Below are 20,217 nucleotides of genomic sequence, written 5' to 3' on the forward strand. Positions count from 1 at the left end.
TAGGCGTTCTGAAACAATCCCATCTAATGCGCCTCATCTCCAAAACAGCGTATTAGAACCCCGGCTTCCGATTAATTTCACATTGAGGCCGTTGATTTCATTGTTGGAAATGCTCTAAACAATCATTCGGGGTGTGTCTCTCCTGTATAATAAGGGTATTGGCATTTTGGATGAAGCATGAGCTCCTTATTCTTTACATCCTTCCTGGTTTACAGAGGTTTGAACTTAGAAACCGATAGGTAGAAGCTTCCTAATATTTATTTTTAGGTCCCTCTGACTTCCTCTCTAGTATTGCTTGCTTCACGTTAGAATTCCCCTCTACACTGTCAGCAACTCGGAGAGTAAGGACTGTTTGTATTTGTCATTTCTGTGTCCCTAGTGCCTTAGTTCATGGCCATTAGGTCCTCAAAAAATATTTACTGACTGATTTCACTGATGACTGACTCAGTGACTCAAGGGATGAATGCAAGTTAGTTTTAGTTTAGTTCACTTTAGGCTTTAATGGGGTCACAGTCTGCTCCGTTCTGTGGAATGCTGGAGTTAAATCACATACCTACAACAAAAATATAATTACTAAATTTAGATTTCTAAAATCATCGTATTTAGTTGCTTTTAATATTTTCAAGCATTATGGAGTCATTAAAATATTATAAATTTAACACTGCTGGGTCCAGGATGAATAAAGGACTATCAGACGCTGATTGTTTTCATAGATTGTACGTGCCACAAGCTGCGTTCACTGCTTGCCTAGCCTTGATGTCCTTTTTAAAAAAAAAATTTAAGCAAGAACTTAATGGAAACTGGAAGTCGATTATTTAAAATCAGCATGTACAAATAAGTTCAGACAATAATTTTTGCATGGCTCACAAATGTTCCCTGAAAAAGTAGGTCTCATGCTAATTAAGTTTAGTTAACTCCAGGTAAACCGGGCCAAACAGGCTTCCTTGCCATAGGGTTTTGTTCTGTTTTGGTTTTGTCTGCTCTTGAGTGAGTGTCTAATAGGGGAAGAGAAACAATGGCGTCTCTCAAGCTTATCTGATCATGGCACATTTATTTAGCAGGACGTCTCTTGGGACTAGTAGGAAATGCTACTTCTTCCCAGGACGTCTATTACTTGTTAGAAGTGTTTGAGGGAGTAATAATTGTATGTGCATCTAAGGAAACTGGCAACCTCGAGAGCTATGACACATACCTAATTCCGACTGTAAAATATTTGAGGGGACAGACAGGCTCCTGCTTGTCTGTTTGGCAGCCTTGTGTTCCCAGCAGTGAACATCAACTCGCTTAACTAGGCAGTTCAAGAAGATGAGTTTAATAACCAAATTTACTCTGGGTCAGGTTTCGCAGACCAGCCTGGGCCTGCATCCTCATTACCTCAACCCCCATCTCTAGCCCCCGTGGAGAACAAAGGATGAGGGAAGCAAGGGACAAGAAAACATTCCTGCCTGTGTATTCAATGGAGCCAAGGCACTGCTAATGGGGTTGCAAATGATAGGTTGGCCACATCTAGTTTATATTTCCACAATATTTCATAGAATCCCCGAGTCCTATGGACCAGGGTCTGATGGGATTACAGGACAACAAAAATGCAGGAGAAGCTCATCCCCAAAGGCAACACAACCTTGGCCATGGCTTCACGTGTAGGAAAAGAAACAGGCAAACATGTATTTATGCACAGATGATAAATGAGTAATTACTCAAGTATTCCTAAAACCCACACAGGAACAACGCTCTAGACCCAGTCCAGTGAACGGGATATGCATTTGCTTCTACTTTTGAGTAAGAAATCATTATTTTCCTGGGAAAAACAGATTGCCATTTCTAGTTACTACGAAAATACAACCAGAATTTAGCTGGTCAGATTTAGGGTGATGAACCTGCTTTTAAGAGCAGAAGAGCCATGCTCTCTGATGGCCGGAATCTTGTGTAAATCAATGATGCTCCAGGAGATGGAAGTACATCATATTGTACCTAAATATATTGTTATCTTCTCATGAATCCCCTTTCTTCCAGCTTGTTCTCTGTTTCTATCCTGAAAGTTACAGAGCTACTGTTGTCAAAGACACTGCCTGCCTTAGGCCATCACAACCTCCAGCTTCTGGAATGGGTACAAGCAGGCACTTGTGGGAATAAGGTAGAGAGAGCAGATTTGAAGGAGGTTAAGGAAGGCCACCAAAGGAGATGGCCGATGATGGGTGAGGATAGAGGAAACCAACTTCTGACACGGTTACCAAAGGACAGGTCTAAATCCTGATAACACATAGACCAAAATACATATCGGATCTATGAGACTGTAGATTCCCAGGAGGAAGGGGGACACGTTAGGGTTTCATGCTCCAGTAAGGAGGCCACCAGCCGCACGTGGCTTCTGAGCACCTGAAACGTGGCTAGTGCCACTGAGGAACTAAATTTTAAATTTTTGTTTATTCTTAATGAATGTAAATTTAACTTAAACACTGATCCTCAATTTGGTCATTGGAAAACTTTCAAGTGTGCTTGGACTGACTCGAGTACATAAATCCACTTTTCCATTGTATATTAAACCTAAATACAGATCAAGCATTTCCACTGAATTCAGCTCCTGAGTTGTGTTTTACATGTGAAATTCGCACTGATTTCAAATACTTCATACAAAAAATAATGTGAAAGTATCTCGTTAATATTGTTTCATATTTACTACATGGTGAGTTGCCAATATTTTAACTAACTGGATTAAACATTACTATGAAAATTAAACTCACTTGTTTCTCTTTAGCCCCTCCAAAATTCAGAGCTAGATGTAGTTCCCATTACATTTCTATCGATGGCAACATCTGAGGAGCTTTTGCATTTTTTTTTCTCTCAGCCAACATAGAATGTCATGGAATGGTGGAAAGTATCTGGTCCTAAGAGCCAGCTTCTAGCCCTTGTTTGGCCAAGGTTCCTTCATGCGACCTTGGGTAAGTCAATTTCTCTGAGATCCGATTTCTTCGTCTGTGAAATGTGGATAATAGTTCCTACCTACATGACACGGTTGCTGCCACGAAGGCCAGATTATGGAGGAAAAGAAGAACACTTTGTAAACAGTGACGTGCTGTGCCAATGCAAGACACTCCATAAATGTTTATTGAATAAACCCACTTTCAGGATTCTGTATCGAGGGCCAGGCTTACACCTCTCACTGACCCACAGATGCGGAAATCAGGACGGTGGCTTCGAGATCAAAGGAACTGACAGAACGGGATACAGGGGCCCACTTATCTGGGGGCGTCCCTCAGCACTCAGACTGATTTATTTTGCACCCGAAAGGAACCCACAGCGAAGTCTCCCCAAGTACAGATCCCATAGTGTTCTCACAAAAGCCCGACACTTGCTTTCTTCCTTTAGCTGCTAGTAACCCAGAAGCGAATCAAACACTGGGGCCCAGGCGGTCACCCTGGGTGTGAAGCACAGCCCCAAGTATGCGGGAAGCACTGCCCCGGAGCCTACTTGGTTTTAGGGCTTGCTGGAAACACAGAGGTGAAGGCCATTCCCTGGCACTCTGGGTGCGTGGGGAGAAGCGTGAAGCATTTTCTTGTTCATCTGCCCAGAGGGGCCCCTGGGAAAATGTGTCTGAGTGGAGAGGGCACCTTTTTTTTCATTCTCAAAAGGTCCCGCATATGCTGCCATTGGTCCTGCTTAGCACGCAAGGCCTTTTAGCTTTCCCAGACGTTTCTGGGCTGCACTGGGAAGCAGGGTCTCCTGCTTACATGATTTTCCAGTTCCTTCTGTTCTACGTTTCTCCCAATGCTCTGCTTGTGTGGCCATTTTTCTCAGTTCTTTTTGACTGGTGCTTCAGTTTTATTTCCAACCTCCCAATCAATGCTATCCCAATTAGCTCCTTCCGGTGCAGAACCCGGGCAGAATTCAGAAGTAGTTCTTCCCAGTGATTTCTCTGGCCCTGTTTCTCCATTGGTGTTCCTTTCCTTGTCCTCTTCGGGCATTCGGCAGCCTCGTGTTCTCTCCCTCTCCTGCCTTTCTGAGCCCCTCGGGGAAGAGGAGGTGCCGGTGCCCTTGCGGGCTGAGCACTGATGTGGCCAGGCCCTCACTGCCTCTGCATCTTGAAATCCTGCTCTGTGGACCCCCACCACCCCCTCTGATGACCTCTCTCTAGCCCACTTTCTAACAGTACCTGGTGATCGTTTTTAAGTATGACCCCCTTAATTCTCAAGAACTTAAATATTGACTTATCCAACCGCCTGCACCCAGTGTAAGCTCCTCCAGGTTTGCCTTGTGTATGTAATAGACATTCTCTTTTAGTTTCAAATCCTCAGAACTCAGTTCAGTGCCTGGTGTGGAGAATATGCTCAACAAATGTTTGTCAAACGAACTCCTGGTCCTCCTCCAATGAACATCTGCGTTGTAATACGCACTGAAGTCTAAACAAAGGGAATAAGGCTCTGAATAGGGAATTTCAGTATTATCCTGGAAGGGAAATTCGAGCAGGCACCATTGGCTTACCCTGTTTCTTGCCAAGAAGGTCAGGGGTGAGAGTGAGGAGCTGCCCCAGGGATAAATTATTTGATCTTCAAAACCCAGCATCGTTAGCCCTGCGATTTGCAAAGTGCAATACCTGGGCAAGCACAGCGCAGCCCCTGGGAGTGTTATAGGATGCAGATTCTCAGGCCCCACCCAGACTTACTGACTCAGAAAACCCGGGGGTGGGGCCCAGTGAGCTGTGTTTTAACAAGCCCTCCCAGGGCGACTTTGAAGCCTGCTCCAGTTTGAGAACTGCTATAGTAAGCATTTCTAACTGGCTCCCTTGATTATGCCAAGGGAATAAGGATGTCAGCCCTGAGTTGATCACAGGGTCTTGGGGTCACGGATTCCCGCAGAAATAATTGCAGGAGGGCTGGCTGGGGGCTTCTCCCAGGGGCTGTGTTTCTGATGGATCGAAACACAACTCAACTAAACAAAAGACACCTGAGAGAACTGTCCCAGACAAAACTTAATTCTATGAGAATTACAAAAATCAATTAACTCCTAGCTTGTAGGTTTTGTTCAGGATGAAGCAGTCCTTTGGTCAGGGTGCATCAGGCTTTGTTTCGAGGAACCTCGTCTGAGGCAGGACCGTCTCAGAGGGCTGGTGGCCCCCGGCGAGCAGCAGCTCAGCCCTCAGCCCCTTCCTGCTAGAGCTCTTTACAGAGGGACTGCTTTGTAGGGCCCCCGATATAATAAATATCAAGGTTCACTTCGGGACCCGTCTTCAAAAGAAAAGCAAGATTAAAGTTCAAGGATAAAGAAACGAAGTTCTGTAGTATTTCCTGAAATACCAAAGGACTTGCTGCTCAACTCTCCAAAATCATCGCAAGCTATTTTTAGCGTCTTTACTTACGTGACACTTCATTTTTCAAAATACATTTAAAACTCCTCTAGGTGCTCGATTTTCAGAAAGCTGTGGCTTTTGGCTGTATGAAAGAATGTGCTGTTCACGTCTGTTTACAGCTCTGCGATGGTGCAGGGGGCCAGTCTGGAAAGCATGGCCCTCCCTCCTCAAGCGAGGCGACCTCCCTTCATTCCACGCCCCTCAGCTCCCAGACAAGCCCGGGCCAGGGACCCCAGGTGTCCTTGCCTTGCTGACGCTTTGTAGCTAGTTTGTACATTTTTGAAGGGAAAAACATCAATCATGCCTGATCTTGAGGCTGAGATTGACCAAAATTTAAGACTGCCTTAGGGAAAATAGTTCACTTTTGGTCACCTATGGCATTTAGCTGTCTGCCAGACATCGGCCTCCTAGCGAGCTCATCAAAGGGTCCTTGCAAAACAAACCGATTTCTGAGTCAGACAGTCAAGGACTCATTACCCATTAAGTAATTTATGGAATGCCTTTAATTTTATTTTCCATAAATCTCATTCCCATAAAGAAACTATGTCTCCTTGAGTTTCCTAATTTCTAATTTTGAGCATCTTTGGGTTTCCTCTTTTTAATGTTTAAAATTCTCTGAATATGTGTTTAAAGCATGATTTTTCCTTCCTGCGAGCGGCTTGACGTTTGAGCATCCCCACTTCTATTTCTGGAGCTTGATTTAAAATAGCTCTCAGTGGGCTCTCTTCCCTGATCAATGACTGGCCGCATCCCGCACCTATCAGATGCAGACGCCTGGGCGGGAGACGACAGGAGAAGCTGCGGGCTGGAGTGCTGGGCTGAGAGCCACTTGACCTCCAGGAGAGGGTGTAATCCTGCCCTGTAATCACAGCCACCACCGAGAAGAGGTCCCTCACTGGGGCTCCCCACAGGAAGCCCAATGGACCAATAAAAATACTGAAACTTGAGAGGCCCACTGCAATAGTAGAAAAGGACCTCACTGACTTTTTGAAGAAGAGGAGGGAGCAGCAGAAGTGACTGTCCTTAAAAAGATGTTTCTTTATAGAATCTTGAAAAGGGTTTCTTTTTAATTTACCAAAAGTATACATGAAATGGCATTCTGAGACTTTCGTATGGCTTAGGGGTAAGAATCAATTTTTCTACGTGGGGTTCTAGTTGCTCCTCTAGTCTAATTAGCTGTGTGATGTCACCTGAGCTTTCCAAGTTCCAGTTTCCTGTTTGGAACCAAGGGGTTGAAAACACCAAAATCATAAATGTATGTACTGCAACCAGTATAGATTAAATAGCATAAGTACTCTCTATACAGTAGTTATCCCTTTCCAACACTAGCTATGGCATCTATATGCCTAACATCTGTGTGCATGTACAATCACACACACACACAACCACACACACACACAGTGACAGGCGGAAATAACTTCCACTCACTAAAGTTTATAAATTTCTGTAAAGTAAATGAAGTCTAAATAACAGAGAGTAGAAAGGTCCTTTCTGTGAAGTTGGTACACTCTAGGAAGTCCTTCCCATAACATTAGACAAACTTTTGATGGATGCTCTTCTCAGACTAATTCCAAACACACATTCATTCTAAGCAGAAAAAGAACTGAGGTTAACAATGATGCCTTCATCTTACATGGTACTTTTTTTCTTTTTTCTTTTTTTTTTTTTAAGATTTTATTTATTTATTCGACAGAGATAGAGACAGCCAGCGAGAGAGGGAACACAAGCAGGGGGAGTGGGAGAGGAAGAAGCAGGCTCATAGCGGAAGAGCCTGATGTGGGGCTCGATCCCGGCTCGCCGGGATCACGCCCTGAGCCAAAGGCAGACGCTTAACTGCTGTGCCACCCAGGCGCCCCTACATGGTACTTTTTTTCTGTGGAACACACTTTCCGAATACATTTCCTTGAGGAAATCAGAACCCTGGCCACCAAGGTCACAATGGCAGGTCTGATAAGCCAACATTCATGACAACAGTATAAAAGGAGAAATTCCCATCTAAAAATGTTCTCTTGTATCTTAAAATGCAAGGGAAAGATTAATAAAATCCAGGTGTCATTTTAACACACCACAATTTCCAGTCCATTCTCACTGCAGTTTCCAGGATTGGGCAGAGAAAGAAATCCCATCTTTAATTAGAAGAGGAGAAATTTCTAAATACACTCCTGAAACGACAGCCAGATATAATATATTCAACACATATTTGTATTCAAATTATGTTTTTTCACTGTGTCTGTGTTTTCTATCTAAACATTTATAATTCAGTTAGGGGACGCTCTTATGAGAATAAAAGCAATTGTATTAGATACCATTTAAGTCTGACCGCACTTAACCGGTTTCCTGGATGTCCAGGACCCAGTGGCTGCAGTCAGAAAAAAATGATTATTGAGCTGCAGGTTGCAGTCTAGCCCCTGAATTCCCAGAGAAGTCTTTGTCAGAACTTCCATTTCCTTCCCCGGCCACAGCCCTGGTGGACAGGACTGCTTTTCAGCCAAGCGTTTTCCTTTTCTCTCTCCAATATAACCAGCCGAACGGCTATCTTATCTGTCTGGATGCCTCACAAATGCCAATCCTCCCTTTTGGGACAAAAGTTTTGTGACATAACTTTGATGATCACCAAATGAAAATAATAAACATAGAGCCAACAAGCTCAGTGTTGTAAAAATCAATATATTACCGCACGGAAACATAACTAAGATGTCAAAGGAAGTTAAGGTTTAACAAAACAGATATCATGTATGTTGAAATTTCAGCGCTTAGGGACACGTATGTTAGAAGACAGAGTGAGGTGGTCAGACGCTCACCCCTGCATGCATGCACCACGATTTTGAGTGTGACAGGCACAAATGCAGACTAACAGAGGGATGACGAGTGATGTGCCTTTTCAAAATGTCTAACAATTCCTGTTACAGTCCCTAACAAGTTAAGGAAGAATCTTGCCTCAACTTACATGGTTGTTGCCTTCTTTAAAAAAACAGTTACATTAAGACCGTCTAAAAAATTAAAAATTAAAAAAGAATGCTTTGCGCAAAAAGCACAGTGAAGATCTTGACCCAGACCACTATGAACAGGATTTTTATCTCTGTGAATGTCCAGCAGGACACTCAAAAGTCACGAGCTATAGGCTGGTTCTTTGCTCTGAGGGAGTCACGAACATGGCAATAGGTCAATATCCTATGCTCCTGCCCATTACACTTTCAAGATGCTCTCTAGTCATCTGGAAAATGGGGGAAAAGAATGTTCCCTTAAATTTCCGAAGAAATGTTTCCTTCAATTTACAGGGTGGTACTGTCCCCATTGAGAACAGTGCCGTAGGGTTGTAGCCCACGCAAGTCTGACTAAGTAGACTCAGGTATAAAATATCAGGATCGTTAGTATGGTAGATATTGGGGAGCACTGGAGGGATCCAGACAAGACCCCAAGCTGAAGGAAGCCTCCCTCTGGTAGATTGACCCAGGATGCATTAGAATGAGAAGGTCTCACAGGCAGTTAGCCTTGGTTAGAGATTATAGCAATGGTCCAGAGAAAAGGCATAATCGAAGTCGAAAATTACATTGCAGTAGTGAGAAGGGAAAGAAAGAGGGTGTGGCTTGTGTAAATTCATTAGAAACGGATAATCTTTGGGAATGAAGAGAGCAGGGAAGAGATCAGTCAAAGAGGACTTCAAAATTTGGATCCTGTGTGGACACCGATGCTCTGCCCAGGAGGAAGGATGCCAGGACGTGGAAGCTAATTGGAAATAGGGGCATTGAGGTTAAGGAGACAGAGAGAGAGAGAGAGAGAGAGGGAGGGAGATGTCTGTATCTACATCTGAGTTTCTATTCAGGGGAGACATGAGAAACGCCTGAGCAGAGTCAAGGACAGTCCGTTCAGTTACCTGGAGGTGACAGAAAGAAGAGGAGCAAGCGAAACCATAGAAAAAAACAACAAGAGACAAAAGGTCCTCCAAATATTGCAGTGTCAAGGGTGCTGGAGAGAGTTTCAGAGCTCCAAGATGGAGGGAGTGGCCAGAAGGGTCCCGTCACAAGGAGACCACGGGCACATGGACAGACGGCATAACGAGGATGTCGCAGCCGACTTTCCAGGTGGCACTTTCCCTAGTTCACAGCTGCAGGGGGAGAGGGGAGGACAGCTGGGAAATGAACACTCAGTGCCTGGAGCTCTTTGGAGTATTTGGTGCTTCGAGAACACCATTAGCAGCCTGGGAAGTGTGGAAATCTCTTTGCTTTGCAGTCTGATGGCACAGATTACCTGTGCGCTCCTGGGGAGGCGACCCTTGGTCAACCTGGGCTTTGCTCACAGAACTGGAAGGCTGCACTAAGTGAAGCCCCCCCGGGAGGGGGGTGGGAGAGAGCTCGATTTTTCCATCTCACTTCCAGCCCTCCCTTTCTTTCCTGAGTGGAAGGAGGGAAACACAGCAGGAGTGTGGGGAAATGGCAGGACTGAGCTGTGGGCCAGAGAGCTGGAATTGGCCCAGAGGACGAGGAGGGATGAGGCCACCAGCTCCTGTGGAGGACCCTCGAGAAAGAAGATGCTCGTTTCTCAGACTTGGGGCTGAAAGAAGGTGGAAAGTGAAGGAGACAGCCTGGTTTCCAACTGGAGAGCACGAAAATGAAATGGGGCAGCTTTTGTCTCGTGGCCCCCGCCCTCTGAGTCTGGTAAGAGAGGGTCTACCTGCCCAGACAGGCAGGCGTGGGGCTGGGGCTTACAGAGAGCTCTTGAAGCTTCACATGGCCCTTGCGGGCAGCAGCAGAAGAGATGAGATCAAGCCAGTGGCCCAGGAGGCACGACCTCGGTGTGACAGTATGAGCGTGTTCTGAAAATGAACGTACGGTTTCGTCCCCTTCTCCATCTGCCCTTGGCATTTGAAAGCCGGGACAGAGAAGGGATGCTGTTAATTTCAAAAGTCAAGGCCTTGGAGATGGGACAGTTTAAAGTAGCAAGAAGGCCTGAGTTCTCCCAAGAGTACCCGTGGAGGTGACTGGAGTTGAGGACCTGGGGGACAGGACTGTTCTTGTGGAAACTGTATCTGCTCTCTGAGAGCGTGTATCATAATGCATCTAGGTGTGTAAAGTGTCTTGCGGGTGGGTGTGAGTGATGTCAGAAGCAGGCATGGCGGGTCTGCCCCCCCGAGAGGGACTGGATCAGTTCCCGTGTGCTCTGGAAATGAGAGAAAAGCCAGTGGTTTCCCTTAGTTTGAGCAGCCATCGGGAAGGAGCTCGGAGAAGTGCCTACATCTCAATGGGCAGAAAAAGGCAGGTGGATAGACTGAGAGATTCCTGGGACATCTTTAGTGGCGAGATAAGACCCAGCTACCGGCTTAAAACAAACATCTGTTGAGAGCCTTTCACCAGCATGCTTTTGAGGTGAAAGGTACTAAAACTGAGAGAGATCAAAGCGTTCATGCCCGGCGGCCAGTGGCAGCTGGAGGAGGCGGAGGCTCGCAGAGCCGTGGCTGGCCAGTGTGGAGGGGTTGGGGAACAGGCTCGATCACAAGCAGTTTGGTTGCAAAATCCACATGGCTCTGTTTCGCCATTCTCTCCCCCAGTTTATTCTCTAAACCCACCAGACCGTGACGACTCCCCAGAGTTGTGCCCTCTCTCTGTCTCTTGTCTCTGTCGCCTTTTCCTTCCCCTTCCTCCCTCCAACAGCCCACATCTGATCCATTAGGAAGTTCTTCCGGCTCTACCTTTCTAACAGAGCCCAAATCTAGCCCCTTCTCACCGCTCACAGGGCGGCCACCTTCCTCTAAACTACCATCATCTGGGTTAATGTGACAGGCTTCTAACCAGTCTCCTCTGCTTCTCCCCAGGCCCCGCTGCAGTCCCACCTCAACACATTATTCTGGGAGATCCTCTGCAAATGTGATCAGATCATGTCATTTCTCTGCTCGGGAATTCCCAATGGCTCCCCACCTGCTGAGTGTGAAAGCCAAGAGCCAAGAGCCCATACTGACCTTCGTGAGCAGCCCACCTTCCCTGACCTCCTGCTTCCTTGTGCACTCCCCCTAAGCCACCCTTCCTTGCCTGTGGCTGGTCCTTGAGCAGCAAACATTGGCCTGCCCCAGGGCTCTGACCTCACTGCTCACTCTGCTGAGAATGTGCCTCTCCCAGATAGTCATGGCTCAGGTGTAGTCATGGCTCAGATGTCAGCCTATGGGGAGGCCCTTCCTGATGTAATATGGTTTCAGTCCTACCTCCTCACTCCGACTCACCCTACTTTATTTCTCTCCAAAGTCCTTATCACTATTAGATATTCACATATGTACTTACTTATCTTTTCAATTTCTCCCCCAACCAGAATGTAACATCTGTGAGGGCAGGTCTGTGTGTATCCCTGACAGCTAGCACAACACGAAAACTTTAAGACATAGTAAGCACTCCGTAAATATTTGCTGAATGAGTGTGTGGATGAATGGACAAAGAAATGAATGAATATACTACACAGCCCAGAGTCTGTGACGGTCTTTATGGCTTGTTTCGTTCCATCCTCATGATGTTACTTGAAATATTCCTCAACCATTGTTGCTCTTGCTACTATGTCGGTACTCTGGGACTCCAATTTCTTAGCTTTAAACTGGAGAGGGTGCAATAAATTTTAAGGCCACTTCTGCCCTTAAAGTTCTGTGATTGTACAGTGATTGGCAAGGCTGACTTAAGGAGAGATGTATTTTTAGGAACTCTTCTGGAAATCTTATCAGCTCTGCTGGGTTTGGCCTAGATTTGTTAGCAGGCTGTTTGAGCTGTGAGATCTAACAGGAGCATCTGTATGGGGGGGGGGCATTTGGAGAGCCCATTGTGTTTCTGCTCCAAAGTCCAGATCTGAGGGGACGCCCAGGTAGGGTGGAGAAGTGACAGGGTTTTGCACTCAGCACCAGGATGGAGCACATGTTGAATACTTAAGCTCCAGCCTGCAAAAAAGGACACAGACCTAGGGTCTTGGCATCCCAGAGGTTTAATACTTCTTTACATGTTCTCTTTCTACTAAAACAGCATGTAGAATGCTACTGTGCACCAAGAACCCACCAATTCCTCCAGCCCAGTCCTCATGGTTGTGGTGGTGGGAGCTGTTATAGTCTCCGACCTACAGGAGGGTCTCGAACTCTCTCAATGGGAGCAATCCTGGCTCCTGAAGGCTGTCAGCAGAAAGGTCTGCTGAAAGTGATGTGAATATGTTCCTTGATAAGACTGGGCTCCGAGCGGTGCCATCCCTGGCCCTGGAGTTCCATAGCAAGTGAAGGCCCAATTTTTGAGCCAAATGGACCCTCAACACAGTGTACTCTGGGGGTTTAACGTATCTCTGAAGGCAGACCAGAGAGAGCAAATCTTCCTCTGTCCTCGTCCCCTGAGACAGTGGCCATAGCCAGGTCCCCTTCTTCCTGAGATGTGTAATCCAGAGGTTGAATACATTCCACAGAGGTTCTGATGGGAAGAACCTTCTAATTCTTCAACCTCTTTTCACATCCAACCCCACCCCCACTAACTTCGCAGAACACCGTTATTCTGGCATGGACAAGATATGGGGTATGTGGATTGGACATTCCAAAGATTCAGAAGACCCCAGAAGGACGCAGAATGCTACTGGTTTGTTTGAACACTATGAAAAAGATACCACCAGGGTCAGACATGCCAAGGTGATGGTATTTCATTAATATTTAGCAAAATAAAAATTTCTCTACAAAGCACCATTTGACTTAAACAGAAAAGTAGAACCCAGAAAATCAGGAGGGAGAGGTCCATCTATTAACACCGGATTTTTATTTTAATGTCATTTCACTCACCTTAGAAGTTAAAAAAAAAATGAGTTTCTTGCCATAGTTTTTAAAATCGCTGAGGAACGACTCAAGCCCCAAGGATAAAGCAGCCTACAGAAATGAGTCGGAGTCAATGATTTCTCTTATCTTTCAGGAAATTGAACTAACTGCTAGAATCAAATTCAACAACAGATATTTACTGCACTTAAAACCCGGAGCTCTGAGTAATAAAAAAAAAATTAAAATAAATTTTAAAAAAGGACAAACCTGGCAACAAAGTGCATATTCTATAAAAACGTAATGCACTCTGATGTAACCCAGAAGGGCATCATTAGGTAACAGGATGCTAATCGCTGGAGGCAGGTAACACCACGTGGGACTTGTCAAATCCAGCTCCCAGGCCTGTTCCTTCCTCCGTACCCCTCCCCACTCCCCCTCCCCAGCAGACAGGGCACTCCTCCCAGGCTGATCACCAGGCCGGCTCTGCCTCCCCGCTGCCACCAGTTGACGTTATTTCCAAGCAACGGCACCCGGTGCTGCGTCACCATGGCAACAGCGGGCCACCACTCTAAGGAGTGCAACAGGGAAACTGGGGGAAAGGAAAAATAAGTCACGGGCTGCGCTGTTCCTGGTCACGAGCAACTTCTGAGAAGGCCAACGTGCTTCCCTTTTAAAGGAAGGGGAAACTGAGGGGCCTGGGCTCTCCCTAATTTCTGTGAAAGGAGGAGCAAAGTGCGAAGCCTGTTAATCACCGTCTATGCCCGGGGCTCTGCTCCCTTGTGACAGGGCCATTCCGTAGGAGCCCAGTGTGAGGGAAACAAACACACAGAGAGGGGGTGCTTTGGTATTACGGAGATGGACCACGAAATCTTTAGACGGCTATTTTAATGAACAAAATGCTGCGTTCTCAACTCCATATTTTGCATACTTCCCCAAATACACAATTCTTATTTAAATGCACATCCTTTTGCTTTGCTGGGTCTAAGGACCTGCGTAGTTCACTCAGTTCCCTAATCTCCTCTACCAACTGCATTTCTTTCAAAAACGTATCCATTTTCCTTTAAGTGTTTTTTAAGAGGCATACTGCTGTGTTGGGAAATTAATAACCTGGCATAACCTGTGATCCCACCCTCACGACAAGCTCTCAAGTTACTTGTTCGTTATTTTCCAAAATGATTTTATCACCTGCGTTCCCATGTGCCTACTTCAACCGCTCTTTGAAGGCCGCTTATTCCTCAAACTGGGCTGACCTCCTTCTCTAAGAGAACCAATAGCTTTGAGTCAAACCAAATCTGACAAGATAAAATGAGAGAGAGGAAAAAAGAGAGAGAACCTGAACAATACCTTTTCTGGTATGCAGATGATCACAGGGCTACCTACTTACAGTCTGTATATCCCAGTAACCTCCCCAATATTTTGTCATTAACAGTGTGTAAGAAAAAGCAACTTGTCCACATAGCAGTGCTTCACCATGTAAAGCATTATTTTACTAATGAAGTCTCTTTTTAAAGGGGGGTGAAATGCAAAATACTTTTTATGATTATAATAGAACTCTGTGCAGATGTAAATGATATCTTGCTTATTAACATATAATCGGCATGACTTTCTTAGGATTTAACAAAAGCGTGTATATAATGAAAAACGTATGGCTCACTTAAATCCACAACCGCTAAGAGTCAAGAGGTGCAGTTTGCCCTTGAGCAAACCACCGAACTTGAAACTTCCATTGCGCCATCTATATTTGGTTGTTGCCGAGACCCAAGAGATCCACCGTCTATGCAGGAATCCGGAGGACCGGAAGCAGAGCCCAGTAGAACGCATCTCATTCCTGGCTTCTTCATCGAGCCAGGGCAGAAGATTGCAACACTGATGGTGGAAATTTTGGTTAAGGCCACGCTGATAACCTCTGTAGCACTTGGCAGAGATGATCCTGTCTGCACTACTTTTTCCAGTAAGAATGACTCAGCAGCAGAAAATATTTATTAAGCTTGGCTACAACTTCTTCGCGGTGCTGGCTGTTTTAACTGACTCCCCATCAACTCTGCTCTAACAGGCATTCTGAGATGCACCCAGCCTCTCAAATGGTAGTTGCTCTATTTTCAGAGAACCAATGAAAATGGAGATCTTGTCCCCAAGCCAGCAGTTTTAAGGGTTCACTCTTATGTGTCTTAGGCCAATGCTTTCAGCTTTTCCAACAATTTCCTTCAGAGGGAGAAGCGTTTTGGTTACCAAGAGTCAGGAAGAGGATGGAGTGCTCGAATACACAAGTCCCTGAGTAGATTACAGACACTTCATAGGTAACTAGCTCACTCACCTCATGCCCCACCGAAAACACATTGAGCTCACTAGATTGCAGGCAGTTTCTAGAAGGAAAGGGCCACCAGCACTTCTTTTTCCAAAGTGGAAAAGTGTAAGAAGTAAAGGCTTTTCTCTGAAATACACTTGACTACCCTGGGGAGTAGCCTCATTGCCTAATCATCAGCAAATGGGTGGGGCTGGCAGTTAGAGGCGCTGAGTTAGTTTCTGCACATTGAAGGGGGGGGTAGGGGGTAGGAGATTTGGGGTGAGTCACAGTCCCTCTCTAGGATTCAGCTCACCCAACCATGAAAAGGAGACCTTGGACCAAGCAGTGCTGTCAGACTTGGGTCTGAGTAGCCACACAGCCCAAGGCAAACATATAGTGTAGCTTATGAAAACATCAATTTTACTAAAAAAGGCTGGGATAAAGGGGAAATCAAATAACTTCAGGGGTTAGTAATTTTGAATTTGTTATATCAGAGCAGACATATACAATGGAGTAGAAGGTACCATTTAGAGTCTTCAGATAAATAAGAAGCCTTCTTCTGTCAGTCGTTCTAAGCCTCAGGAGACCAACTGCTCTCTCCTCTGCTTGAAGGATGCCTCAGTGGAAACACTTCAGAAATACTGAACAATAGGGTCTCCAGGGCCACCTCTGCCTTGGACACGTTAGGAGTCATGTTTCTTGACTTGTAGTGACAAAGATCTTCAGGGAGACACCTGTGACCCAGTGGGGTTTGTTATCCCGCAGCAGAAACACAGAGTTAAAATGAAAGATTTCATCTGAATCATTAACCCTCCTTGGAGGAGAACACAACAGGGCTTCTCCAGATCATTCCCATGCCTAAAATGATCATGGGGGCATACTCTGGATTTAGGGTCACAACTTTGGGGCTGGGAAATCTAATGTACTAACTTACTTACTACAATATCAGAGACGGCCAAGGGCACCTGGGCTGTTCATGTCACTGAAAAGTTGCGCCCATTTGGTTTCAATTGTGTTTGCTCTCACTTGACACGATTAATCTTGCTATAGGAAATCCATCAAATTAACTATTTTTTTAGGAGTCCACGTTATGACTGAGGATAATACGTATTTAGAATTATAGATCATTTTATATTCCCACAAGCATAAGAATTAAATATTAAAGGGGGAACTAGATTTAGAGTCAAAAGAAGTCAAAAAGGCAAGTTCAAATCAAATGGTTAGACTGAAAAATACATTTTCAAAATAGAGGCAAATGCTTTGTAGAAGACATTTTAGCGGTAAGCTAGAGTAAACGCATTAGAGTAAGTTGTTAACATTAGTTTTGGTTTTAATTTAAACTTTTACAACCAAAATTTTCGTGAGCCACCCCTAGAATATTGCTAAATGCCTTCCTTTCTATCATAAGGCAACAAAATCTTCCACCATGCTTTGAAAATTAGAATACGTTATGTTTTGTTTTATTTTTAGGTATGCATCATAGTTTATTTTTCAAAGAGAAATCATAAATATTAACAAATTTGGAGATGGTTCAGAGTTACGTTATTTTAATCTCAATATCTAAAATGCTTCTTACTCAGCAACATTTATCAGTTAAAATTTTATATGCTTGAAAAATTTTTGTTGGAAAACTCCTAAGAAAAATCTAGTACACTTTTGAGCATGTAAGCTTCCACAGAACATTACACAGTAACTTCTGCAATAAGTATTAAAAATAGGTATGGTGTTACTATAAAATTTTTGTGCATCACCAGTTTACAAAGGGAGGATTACTAAAGGATTTTTTTTTTTGATGAATGTGAAAACCAAAAAACTTGAAACATGTTTACTTTTCTCACATTCACCTGTATCGCTGCAGACTTTCCTCAATTCAGGAAAAAAAAAAAAAAAGACCTGGACAGGCAGAAAGGGAAGCCCTCTAGTAATGAACGAACAGGATCCCCAAGCGATAGTTGGTTTTACTCACATGTCACAAATGTCTGTTTTTCCAAGGATCAAGTTTTAGCTCATAAGCAAATAATTAGTGTACTAATAACTTAGTAAGTATGTAAGTACTCATTTGATATCATTTAATCAAGCCATGAACATTTTTGGGAGCAGTTATGTGAGCAGAACTATGCACCCCTAGTAAGTGTAAGCTGAGATTCTATACGGTGGGGACTAGATGTCATCATTCTTTTGCTTTAAGCGCAGGGCTCAAGAAATATTTGTTGAGTAGATAAATGGATGGATGGGTGGATGGATGGGAAAAAGCAAAGAAAAATCACTGGCTGTCTTTATTTTAAATTTATATTTCAAACTTGTATTTTCTAGGAAGCAGGAAACTAATGTGCCATCAGTCTAAACGTACCACCCTGCATTTTTTAATATCATAAAACTAATATTTATGAGATACTTAAGTGTCTTGGATTTCAGTTAGCAAGATGAAACATCTATGGCTGGGTGCTATAATTAGTTTAAAATTCCCTGGGGAAACTTGCATTCACGGCAGGATATAAAATATAGAGAAGCCTCTGCCACTGACCATTTATTTTTGAGAATTTTCAGAAGATCAGCTGTTCAAATTTTTTAAAAAGTCAAGAAATAGTGCAGCCAATACATTAATATGTAAGAGAAATATCTGGTATAACTGTTGAGAAAGAGGAGAAAATGTTGTCATTATCTTCATTTGAAATGATCATAGACTAAGAAAATTCAAGAGAATTAAATTTAAATCTCACAAGGAAAAAGTGAGCTCTGTTAAGCTGCCAGAAATGAGATAACTAAATAAAGTTAAATGGAACCAACAGTTTTCTTGTTTTCTAGCAATAATCAGGTAGAATATATAGTAGAAAATATATCACTCATAATACCTACATAAAATATAAAACAATTGGCAATAATGTTACTGAAAATGTTTTGGACAAAGAAATTAATGAACTTTACCTGAAGATATAAAGTATCATTTGAAAAAAAACTGAGAGATAGTTCTAGGTTAACATTCCTGTCATTTAAAAGTATTAGTTCTTGCCAAATTAATTTATGGATTCAACACAGTTTTAATAAAGTCTCAAAAGGATATTTTGTTCTTGTTGGAGGAGGCTGTTTTCAGTATGGGAACGAACTTAATGATTTTGAGATTTTTCTGGATGAAGAAATAGATGAGGACAGAACATAAATTTCATAAAAAGAATCATAATATATGAGATCGACCTTAGTAGATGGATACATGTACTATCAATCAAAAACAATTAAAACTGTTTGTTACTGCTGAGGAATACAGAGGCAAGTCAATGCAATTGACTAAAAGCATCTTGAAAGGGATGTCAGTATACCCGAGAACTCAGAATCCAAGATAATAAGTACTAACATGGAGAAAGCATGGTTTGTTTGCTTTTTTTTTTTTTTTTAAAGATTTTACTTATCCATTTTGAGAGAGAGAGAGAGAGAGCAGGAGTAGGGAGGAGGGGCAGAAGAGGGACAAGCAGACTCCTTGCTGAGCAGGGAGCCTGACTCAGGCCTTGATCCCAGGACCCTGAGATCATGACCTGAGGCAAAGGCAGATGCTTAACAGACTGAGCCACTCAGGCACCCCAGAGAAAGCATGTCGTATTCAATAAGATTGTTTAGGAAAATTGGGGGGGAAATGGAGAATAAATTGATTGAATTTATTGAATTTATTAACTCAACCTGTACTATTCACCAAAATAAATTACATGTTGATTTGGTTAAAAAGATACTCCACAAAAGGGCAAAAGAATATATCGGTGAATCTTTGATAAGAGGCATGTAAGTCTTGCCGAGAATAAAAAACAACACAAGCAACAAAAAGATCAATCCAGTTTTAATGACTTCGATACATTTTAACAGAACACTTCTGACCTCTTGGAACAATGTCAACTTGAGCACAAGGAGCTACCTAACTCCCCCGCCCACAGCCCCAGTGAAATAACTACAGGTTGATAAAAATATGGCAAGAGAAAACTTGAAGAGTGCTAGAAATAGAGAAACTGTGTCAGTTACATGTTTTGAAGTCTCTGTTGCTGCTAGTTGTACTGAAAAATCCAACATTTCGCCAAGTAGCTACACGAACCTGAAAGTGCAATGGTTTGTGTCCCTTGTGCTGTGGGAAAGGCAACCGCAAGGAGGCTTGGCTGCGTTGAATACTTGGCATGAAGGCTAAGCAGAGGACACGCTGGGTGGAGAGTAGCAATCCCTAGGGCAAGAAGCTGAAGCAGAGAGGACACACCCGCACCGGGTACCCCCTGGCTGGAATTCCCTCCCGGCTACACCGAGCGAGCTACACCACTGAACACGATCAAACTTACACCAAGGAATCCTCTGTCACCTATCTGGGCAGATGATTCTACTGATAGTCAGGTGGCAAGTGGGGAGCTAGAAGATTTCTGTGCCCTATCTTGAATAAAAAGAACCAAGCCTGGACAGGCCTCTTTCCAATAAAAACAAACAAACAAACACACACTTACACATGCAATTAAGATCCACTATGACACCAGCGGAAAGATTTTGTAAATTAAAAGGAGAAGAAGGAGGAGGAGGAGGAGGAGGAGGAGGAGGAGGAGGAGGAGGAGGAGGAGGAGGAAGAGGAAGAAGGAGAAGAAGAAGGAGAAGGAGAAAGAGAAGAAGAAGGAGAAGAAGGAGGAGGAGGAGGAGGAGGAGGAGGAGGAGGAGGTCAAGATGGAGAGCTCAAGGTTTATCATAAACGAAAACAAAGAAATTTTAAGATAGCATCTTGTTCTGCATTTTTGATAAAATTCAGGAAAGTGCATCCTTCCTTCATAAACTTTGAGACAGGAAAGTTAGGACGGTAAGAAGAGATAGAGACCAAACTGAAAAGGG

At 43.8% G+C, this 20,217-nt stretch overlaps 1 protein-coding gene across 6 annotated transcripts in view; it reads right to left on the minus strand.

Annotated features, from left to right (window-relative positions):
• MBNL2 (muscleblind like splicing regulator 2) overlaps window positions 1-20,217 on the minus strand; it is a 154,981-nt gene that overhangs the window by 108,133 nt on the left and 26,631 nt on the right. The window lies entirely within an intron of this gene.

Source organism: Ursus arctos, unplaced genomic scaffold (genome assembly GCF_023065955.2).
Source record: "Ursus arctos isolate Adak ecotype North America unplaced genomic scaffold, UrsArc2.0 scaffold_10, whole genome shotgun sequence".
Classification (NCBI taxonomy): domain Eukaryota; kingdom Metazoa; phylum Chordata; class Mammalia; order Carnivora; family Ursidae; genus Ursus; species Ursus arctos.